Genomic DNA, 8,088 nt, shown 5'->3' with positions numbered 1-8,088 from the left:
TCCACCCGGTCCCTCTCGGTCTCCACGGGGACCTGTTGCCAGGACCTGTCCCAGGGGAAAAGTTCCGGGGACCTGCCGGACGTCCCTTGAGTATAAGCCTGGAACCGCGCCTCTCCTGGGCAATCAGCCTGGATCGGGTTCGGGGTCAGAGCCCTGAGCCTGGAGGCTGCGGCTCCAGACGTTCCAAGGCTTCTCGGGATCCGGCAGCTGAGGGCCTCCCGCAGTGAATCCCTCTGAATGGAGAGTGATGATGGCAGCCCGGCAAGTGGCTGGTGAGCTCAGAGCTCCGGCAGGCGCCACGTAGTTGTGGGGTTTGAATGAAAAAGCCTGGCTTTCAGTTGCGTTAAATAATCTCCCAGCGTTTTTTCTTAGAAAGCGCTCGAACCGGGGCTGCTGTATTCAGTACGGAGCTCCACCACCCAAAGTGCTGGCATTAATTATTCCCTCACATCAGTGGGGTTTAAAAGCTCAGAAACTTCCTGAACCTACAGATTGACGTTGAATCCCGAGATATCTTAATCTAAATCTCTTTTAGGATCTTTCCTTCTCTTTTGATTCTAGATGAAAATGTTAAAAAAATACTTTTCAAGAAGGCTATAAATGGTGTGTTTGTGTGTAGGGGTGATACCAATATTAGTGTGTAGAACTAAAAAGTTTATTAAGGATTGTTCCATAAGCCTGTCAAGATTTCTGAGATGAAGAGTTATTTTGAGACCCAAGTACCGTTAATATACTGACATCTCTATCTTAATAAGTAAAAATAAAACTTGGTAAATTGAGAGTCCTGAATATACAGACGAGTTTAAAAAGTTTTTAACTGTTGCCAGTATACGAAAATAGCTTATTTCGCGTCGGGTAGTTTACGTACATTATCTAGGCCCACAGAAGCTAAGACTTTCCAAGTCTCCAACCAGAGGGGAAGTGAACCTTGATCTGTTTCACCCAGAGCCCATGCTACCAATGCTCCCATTGGTAGTCTATTCTAAAGACAATACATTTAAGAAATAAATTTCTAGACCAAGTCACAAAACACTGACACTCAAACACTGGGGAAAAGGAAAGAAAAGCATTTAAAGGTAATTATGATGGGAAGTTTTAAAAGGGCCCTTTCTTTTATGTTTGACAGATCCATTAAAATTACATAAACTTCACAGAATATGTAAAATAAATGTAGTAAACTATGCCTACTACATAGGAAACACTTTCTGGTTTTAATGGTTAATTGGATCTAAAAGCTGATTCTTAATAAAAACACTAGTAAATACATATACTGAAGGTAAGGTTTGCAAAAAACTGGAAATGAGAATGCGGATATACAAATTTTAAAGACTATTTTAAGACTGTTTTTGAAATTTCAAGTTATTTGTAAAATAAACTTGAAAACTCATAATACAATTCTACTAAAGTACCAAAACTGACAATAGTAAAAATGCTTTCATTTCATTATCTTAATTTCGGATATTGTATACTTTTGTATTTTCCCTTTGCTTTTATTATGATCATTCAGAATATCGTTATTCTTTCTCTTGCCCTCAAGTCTTTTAACCTAGTCTTATTTCAGTATTACAACCCTGCTAGAATCACCCACTGAAAATCAATTACAAAAAATTAAAAAGGAGAAAAGGTTGAAATCTGAGTCAAAAAGAGCAAATTTGAACACTAACAGGACTATCTTACACTCTACACAAAATACAGTTATGTAACAATCAGAATTAGATGAAAGAATGGAGCATTACTGTTCCCTGGTGGTAGTAGAAGAAATGATCAAGTAACCAACTAGGAATTCTTATCACTTCAGAACTTTAAAGGGTATTTGGTGCCATCTACTGGAAATCAAGCAGTAAGCATAAAACAAAGGTTTGATTTGTTTTTCTAGAAATTTTACAGAAATCTATACAATTACCAGTTAAATAAGATATTCTGAAGATACAGGTTTTGAAAAAAAACTGAAAATCTTAAAGTAGAAGTGGTGACCCCCAGCACCTAGAACCTCAAAGGCATTGCATAACCATTGACTGATAGGCACAATCCCCAAAATTAAAATTAGTAATTCCAGAAAGTTTGAACCTAAATTTTATGACCAGAATTTTAAATAAAGTTATGTGTAATAGCATATATATGAGATGACAATAGTTTACCTTATATATCTTTGAGCAAGCATTAAGATCAGCTAAGCCCTCACTGGTGTGGCTCAGTGCCTTGGGCGTCATTGCAAACAGAAAGGTCAGCTGGTTGGAATCCCAGTCAGGGCACATGCCTGGGTTGCAGGCTGGGCCTCAGGGGCAAGCGAGAGGCAATGAATTGATGTTTTTCTTGCATGTCGGTATTTCTCTTCCTCTCTTTCTCCCTCCCTTTCCCTTTCTAAGGGATTTTATTTTTAAAAATGATCAACTAATAGAATTGGGAAGTAAAAGAAAATGTTGAAAATGGGAAACACAAAGACATACTTATATGACCCCTCAGATAATCTTTACTGCATCTTTTAGAAAGCTAAGACTCAGTTTCCTGCTTTGGGGAGGCATATGTACTGCAGGTGGGCACAGGATAGTATGCAAATGCTGACTGAGCAGCAGGTTCATTAAATGCAACAGGAGTTCTGACAGGCAGCTAATTCTTTTTTTAAAAAATATATATTTCATTGATTTTGCTATTACAGTTGTCCCATTAACCACCCCCCTCCCCATTTTATTCCCCTCCACCCTGCACCTCTCCTCCCACCCGCATTCCCCCACTTAGTTCATGTCCATGGGTCATACATAAAAGTTTTTTGGCTTTTCCATTTCCCATACTATTCTTAACCTCCCCGTCTATTATGTACCTACTATTTAATGCTTCTTACTTTCTGTACCTTTTCCTTCATTCACACTCCTCCCCACTGATAACTGTCCATATGATCTCCACCTGTGATTCTGTTTCTGTTTAGTTGTTTGCTTAATTTGTTTTTGTTTTTTAGGTTCGGTTGTTGATAGTTGTGAGTTTGTTGTCATTTTACTGTTCATAGGTTTTGACCCTCTTCTTTTTCTTAGATAAGTCCTTTTAACCTTTCATATAATAAGGGTTTGGTAAAGATGAACTCCTTTAACTTGACCTTACCTGGGAAGCACTTTATCTGCCCTTGCATTCTAAATGATAGCTTTGCTGGGTGGAGTAATCTTGGATGTAGGTCCTTGCCTTTCATGGCTTCGAATACTTCTTTCCAGCCCTTTCCAGTATGCAAGGCTTCTTTTGAGAAATCAGCTGATAGTCTAAATGGGAACTCCTTTGTAGGTAACTGTTGCCTTTTCTCTTGCTGATTCTAGGATTCTCTACTTCATTTTTACCTTGGCTAATGTAATTATGATGTGTCTTGGTGTGTTCCTCCTTGGGTCCCACTTTTTTGGGACTCTCTGAGCTTCCTGGACTTCCCAGAAGGCTATTTCCTTTGCTAGATTGGGGAAGGTCTCCTTCATTGTATTTTCAAATAATTTTTCAATTTCTTGCTCTTTCTCTTCTCCTTCTGGCACCCTTATGATTTGGATGTTGGAATATTTAAAGTTTTCCGAGAGGTTCCTAAGCCTCTCCCCATATTTTTTTAATTCTTGTTCTTCATTCTATTCTGGTTGAATGTTTATTTCTTCCTTCTGCTCCAAACTGTTGGTTTGAGTCCCAGTTTCCTTCCTTTCACCATTGGTTCCCTGTACATTTTCCTGTATCTCACTTTGCATGGCCTTCACTCTTTCCTCTATTTTGCAATCATGCTCAAGCACTTCTGTGAGCATACTGATAACCAGTGTTTTGAAGTCTGCATCTGAGAGGTTGGCTAGTTCTTCATCGCTTAGTTGTTTTTTCTGGAGCTTTGATCTGTTCTTTCATTTGGACCATTCTTCTTTGTCTCAGCAGGCCTGTTATGTGGTAAGAGGAAGAGCCTTAGGTATTTGCCAGGGTGGGGCATCCCATGTTGCTGCACTGAGACACTGTATGTGGGGGAGAGGCCCAAGAGGGAACAATGCCCCTTGCTCAGCTCTTGGTTGGCTTTCAGTCACTTCTTTCGCTACCCACAAGCAAAATGGGCCCTTCTGGTGCTGATTCCTAGGGTTGGGGGTGGTATGTGTACATTTTAGAACCCTATGGGTGTCTCCAATAAACTCTCCTGAGAGGCTGGGAGTTTCTCCTGCCACCTCAACCCCCACAGGTTTTTTTAGTCAGAGGTTTAGAGGCTTCCCTGCACTGGAACCCTGGGTTGTGCAGTCTGTCTTGCTCCCCAGTTGTTCCAGTTTATCTGCATGCAAATGTGGGACTGCCTGCTCCACCAGCTGCTGCCTCACCCACCCTGGTCCTCCAGTTGCCACCTTGCCATGAATCCTCTCCACTCCAGCTGCCCGTTCTGCCCCTCCTACCGGTCTGGATGAATTTTCTTCTTTAACTCCTTGGTTGGTGGACTCCATACAGTTCGATTTTCTGGCAGTTCTGGTCATGTTTTGTTTTTAAATTTATTGTCCTTCGGTTGTGCGAGGAGGCAAAGTGTATCTACCTGCACCTCCATCTTGGCTGGAAGTCCGGAGAGCTAATTCTTCAGTCAGTACCTCAAAGAGTGGCAGGAAAAAGGAAACTGGTATATTATAACCCTTAAATGTCTAAAAAGTTCCAAAACTGGAAGCAAAACACCTTATTTGTAACTCAGTTTGATATTTCCTAACCACTATAACATTAAAGTAAAATTTTTTAAATAAAAATTTTGAGAAAATAATTTTGTTCTTCAAAGTACAAAAATCAGGACTGGAATTTCCTGCTTCAATAACATCAATCCCCTTCTTTGTGGCTACTTTGGACACTCCCATATCACATCTAATATCATATTAATTTTAAAAACCTTTAAGAATATTACTCTGCAAAAACTAGCTACTCCACAAATATTTATCATTTTAAAAACAGAGCAATGGCTAAACAAACAATAGCATATGAGGTTTGTCTGGAAAAAGTCCAACCATTGTTAATATAATGAGAACAGTTTGTATGAGATTGATGCAACTTGGCAGCCAAGGAGAGTGGACTGGGATGTGCATGTGTGAACAGTAACAACTTCACTGTACAACTCAGTGGAGGTGGCAGACACTGTTGAGTGAGCATGTGTACTGTGTGGCTGTCTGATTCAAAGTGACTGAGTGAGAAGAGCTATAGATCTGCAATAAATTTTGCGATAAGCTTGACCATCCCTCCATGGAAACTGTTAGGACGATTCAGAAGGCTGCAGCTATGAGAAACTCATGATTGGTAGCTTCATCACAACACGCCTGCTCATACATCACAACTCCTACAAAGTTTTTTGGTGAAACATCAAATCACCTAGGTGATTCAACTCCCCTACAGCCCAAGTTTGGTGCCTTGTGACTTCTGGCTTTTCCCAAAACTAAATTTACCTTTGAAAGGGAATAGATTTCAGACTGTCAGTGAGATTCAGGAAAATATGACAGGGAAGATGATGGTGACTGAAGAACTGTGTGAGGTCCCGAGGTGCTACTTTGAAGGGGACTGAAGCATCATTGTCCTATGTACAATGTTTCTTGTAACTTCTTCAATACATGTCTCTATTTTTCATAGTGCATGGCTGGATGCCTTCTGGACAGACTTAGTATATATTATACAAAACCCTATGTAGCAGTTAAAAAAAAACAGATGTACATAAACTGGCATGGAAAGATCTCCAAAGCAGTATTGAATGAATTATAAAATGAGCCCTACAGCTTACTACTAGTATTTTTAAAACCCAAACAATGTATTTTCCTCATTTCCAACTCTAACTCTGTTGTTTACATTCATGCACAGACAAACGTCTGGAAAGGTACAGTGCAAAGGGGCAACAGGACCAGGAATGAGGGGTTTAGCTTTGTGATGTTTTAAAATTTTTACAGGGAAAATGTGTTCATTTATTACTTTAGTAACTAAAAGTTAACATAAAAAGCAAGGGAAGTAGCCAAGTGAGAAAAGATCACTACATTATGTTCACAAATTCAACAGATATTTATTGACTGCCTTACTCTGTGTCAGGAGTTGTGTGGTGCTGGGGCTACAGGAACAAACAAGACAGAAGCCCCCATTACTTCTTGTCTAGTGGAAGAACCAGAAAATAATAAGGAAAACTATGACAGGGCAGATGATTTCCTTAGTTACAAGGAAAAGCAAACTTTGCTGAACATGTGGAAAAACTGGAACCCCCAAACATTCCTGGGGAGAATGTAAGAGTGTAGCTGTGCCGGTTTGACAGCGCCTCAGAAAGTTAAACACAGAATGATTGTATTTTGTGTTTAACTGCACTGCAATTCCACTTCTAGTTATACACCCAAGGGAATTAAACAGAAACTTGTATACAAATGATCATAGCAGTATTATTTGTAATAGTCAAAATGTTGAACAACCCAAATGCCCATCAACTGATAAATTATGAAGAAAAATGTATGTAATAGAATAGAATATTATTCAGCCACAAAAAGTAATAAAGTACTGGTACATCTTACGGCACGGACACCTTGAAAACATTATGCTAAGTGAAACCAAGCCAGACACAAAAGACCAAATTACTGTATGATTCCATTTATATAAAATATCCATTTATATAAAAATGTCTAGATTAAACACGTCTTTAGAGACAGAAAGTACGTTAGTGGTTTCTGTGGTAGGAGGGATGAGGCATGTATGTTAATGGGTACAATTTCTTTTTGGGGTGATGAAAATGTTTTGGTATTAGTGTTGAAGGATACATAGCTCTATGAATACACTAAAAAACCACTGAAATGGTATACGTTAAAAGGGTAAATCATATCTCAACTTTTTAAACATTAAAAAAAGGTAAAGCAGAATTAATAGAGGGAAGGGGGATTTGATATTTTGGATAAAATGTTCAGGAACAACCTTATTTTGACCAGACCTGAACAACATGAAGAAGCCATCCATGCAAAACTGAAGGTGGGGGTGTTTGTGGGGGAGGAATGCTTTTGGGAGGAATAAGTCTTCAGGCAGATGTAGAACTGTTCTGAAGGAACAGCAAGGAGGGCCAGCAGTGTGACTTAGTGCAGTAGCAAGGGGGTGAGGCTGTGAGATGCCAGGGTCCAGACTGTTCAGGCTTCTGGACCACAGTAAGGACTGGACTTTATTCTAAGTGACAGGAAAATGCCAGAGGCAGCAGCAATGTGATTTGATGCACAATTAAAAAGGTCCACTTCTGCTGCAATAAACTGAGGCAGCAAGAGGAGGAAGGAGACCTACTAGGAGGCTACTGCAGTAGTCCTGGCAGAGCGATGGCTTCAGTTAGTATAGGTGGTGAACAGTTTCAACATATCAAATCACTACAATGTATACTTGAAGTATTTTACAATTTTATGTCAAGTATACCTCAATGGATTGAAAAAAGTGCATCCAAAATATACTCTCAGATTAGAGTAAAAAAGTTTGCATAGGAGAAAGGAGTCAAGGATGACCCTAATGATTTGGTCTGAGCAAAGAAGTGAGTGGAGGAATGAGCTACTCACTGAGATGAGGAAGCCTCAGAGAAGGCTGGGCAGGGAAATGGGAGAAATTTGAGATGTCTAATAATCTAGGTGCATATACAAGCATGGAGCTCAGTAAAATGGTCAGGCTGGAGTATAAATTTGGAACCAAGACAGATATTTGAAGTCATGCAAATACATGACTTACCAGGGCAGAAATTGGAAAGTCCAGGGATGGAACCCCAGAACACTCTTAACATTTAAATACTTAGAAATAGAAGATTTGGCATAATTTATGCCCGCTGAGAGGCAGCAGCTGGTTAGAAGACAAGGCTATCCTTCCATCTTTGTTATTCCTACAGAATCAGACAATCTGATGGATAAAAGATCCTTTAAACCAAGACTTCTCAGGATCAGAGGTGTCTTATCTCTAAATTTTCATACTTCCTCCTTCTCTATTTCTTTGATGTTGGCTGATGGTGTACAAATCTACTGAGCCACCAGATATTCTCAGATTATTTCCTTACAGAATGTGCTGCCTTGAGGATCTCAAGTCAAATCTTTACTAACACCATACTAAGAGGACAATTCAAAGACCTGTAATTCGGTTTGGGGTATATATTTTATT

Source organism: Phyllostomus hastatus, unplaced genomic scaffold (assembly GCF_019186645.2).
Source record: "Phyllostomus hastatus isolate PE091 unplaced genomic scaffold, TTU_PhHast_1.1 phas_scaffold_78, whole genome shotgun sequence".
Classification (NCBI taxonomy): Eukaryota; Metazoa; Chordata; class Mammalia; order Chiroptera; family Phyllostomidae; genus Phyllostomus; species Phyllostomus hastatus.
Note: the sequence above shows the minus strand (reverse complement) of the source record.